This window comes from Dendrobium catenatum, unplaced genomic scaffold (genome assembly GCF_001605985.2).
Source record: "Dendrobium catenatum unplaced genomic scaffold, ASM160598v2 original_scaffold_162712, whole genome shotgun sequence".
Lineage (NCBI taxonomy): Eukaryota > Viridiplantae > Streptophyta > Magnoliopsida > Asparagales > Orchidaceae > Dendrobium > Dendrobium catenatum.
Genome location: NW_021481137.1, coordinates 1 through 2,388, shown reverse-complemented (window position 1 = coordinate 2,388; position 2,388 = coordinate 1). Strand labels below are relative to the sequence as shown.

The 2,388-nt window shown below is 31.6% G+C and overlaps 1 non-coding gene across 1 annotated transcript; it reads left to right on the top strand.

Moving 5' to 3' along the window:
- Window positions 1–387: 387 nt before the first annotated feature.
- On the top strand, window positions 388–480 carry LOC114578804. Its single transcript, XR_003699752.1, has one exon. It is a non-coding gene; the product is annotated as a small nucleolar RNA Z266 (small nucleolar RNA).
- Window positions 481–2,388: the final 1,908 nt, after the last annotated feature.

Sequence of the window (2,388 nt, the reverse complement as noted above, 5' to 3'; positions counted from 1 at the left end):
GAGGCAAAGAAGTTTCTGACTTGCCTAATTGTTAAGTGTTGTGGAATGCTAAAATGATTTGTTAATCTGTTTTTGCAGTCGCTGCTGTGATTGAATGAGTTATAATTTCCGTGGGTCTTCTTATATTTCATTGCTGCTTGAATCATTTGATTTATTGCAAAGGAAGATTCCTAATTGATGGTGTTTGTTCATTTGTTTTATCTTTTTTGAGTGAAGGGTCATTTTACAATGAAGCAGGAGACATTCTAGGGAATTTTTTTTATTCTGTAATGACATTCAAGTGAATTTAACAATTTGTCTTTGCATTTTAATTTTAAGTTATACTTTATTGTTTTGCTTGAATTTTCACTTGATTTTATTTGCTTATTTCAAAATTTTTCATAATTTAGTTGACAAGAATGATGAATCAATTAGATGTGTGAGGCAGTTAGTCTCATCAACTGAACCTTTGAGGCATAGAATATTGTTTTTGACTCTGTTGAGGCATAGAATATTTGAAACAATCTCAGTATGGATAAATTTATGCTCTATCTTTTAGAGAAATTAGCTCGTGAAGCATCTACAGTTTGATTTTATATTGCAACATTGTAGTATTGGCCCACGAGCCAGATAAATGTTGCTACATTCATACCTGATTACAAGCGTTAGTTGTGAAGCATGATGTTGCTCGCTTGGTAGGAATAGTCATTGTCAATTTACTAAGGATATGAAAGGAAAGAAGAAAAATGTAGATGTATAGTCTGAAGCTTAATTTTTTTTTCCTCATTTCTATTTTCTAGCAGCCTACAATGGATGGTACTACTTCATATCCTTTATGCTATGGTTCCATAGTACTAGTGACCGTTATAGTTGTCTTTATGATTGTAGTTTTAGTTACACTGCCACTTTAAGCTGCTTTGTGGTGCTATCAGAGTGAATCGGCTTTTACAAAAGATGCATCATTTTAGTTTTGCTAAAAAGAGTATCCGCTATTCTTTTTAAATTATTTTACATTTTTCTATACTAAATATATGCCGATTGAATTCAAATATTTAGCCAATTTTATGTTTATATGATTTTCTGTGTGAAAGGTTGCTGGTCAACGTTCATCTCTTGATCCTTTCTAATTTTCACCAACATCTAGTAGTACACATAACCATTCATAAATTCCGTCATGTTCAAGACTTACATGTATTTATTATATTTTTTGTAAGGGAGAATGAATTCGTCATAAACAGAGATGAACGGTACTTCGAAGTCCAAGAGGAAAAATTTTTTATGGAGTTTAAAATCTGAATGGATAAATAGATTGCTTCAAATAATGATGGAATATGTAAATGCAAGTATGTATAGCATCCAAGGATTCAAAGACTGTGTATCAAGATGCTGCCCAGAAAATGAAAGAGAAATTTGGAATAGAGGTGATAGGTGAGCAATGCAAGAACCAAATAAGGCATCAAAGAACTGTGTGGATTCACATTCAGGAGTTAAAACGAAAATCAGATGTATCTTGGGATAAAACAAAGAAAATGATAGTGACGAGTCAAGAAGAGTATGCATCACAAATTCATATATTACTTTAAGCACATCATTTAAATTAATATTTTGAGGCTAACAACTTTTTTTATTACTTACAGGCTTTTCCCAAGGATACTGCTTATTTAAATATTGCAATTGCAAATTATGTAGAGTTTGAGATAGTATGTGATCTTGGACATGCAACTGGATAGTCGGTGAAATCTGGAAATTCTCAAACTCCACTTTGAACTCAACAAATACATTTAAACGATGATGACCTCTCACAATTTACAGATGTAGGTGCAGATGGATCAATGCCTACTGAGTGATTTGATATGCAAGTTATAGAAGATTCTACAGGCTTAATAAAGAAACAGCTACCTTCATCTGTTGTAGGAGGTGGCATGAAAAGGAAGTCTAAGACATCTGCTATTGATTAAAATATATGTGAGTGTATTTGTTTAATGGCTGATAGTGTGAATAAAGTTGCTAACGCTATCAAGAGCTCAATAACATCTCCAAAGCAAATTCGAAATATGTATACTAAACTGATGTTTGAGTTAATAAATATTTCTAGCTTTTCAGAAGAAGAGGTTGATACGATATATGATAATTTATCAAAAAATCCTACACTGATACCATCTTTTCTTTCAAAACCTGTAGATTTGAAGGCTAGATCGACGCGTAAAAAGCTAGAAAATTGGTTTATGTTATTGAAGATTGACATATCTATCAAATTATTATCACTAAAAATTGTTTCATGTAACAATGTTGTAATTATAACTACGAATAATTTGTATTATTTTATCTTTTAATTTATAATTATAAATTTTCATTAATTTTGTTTACATGTTATGAACACTGCCGTTGCCAGGTCCCAAGTCCTGGATG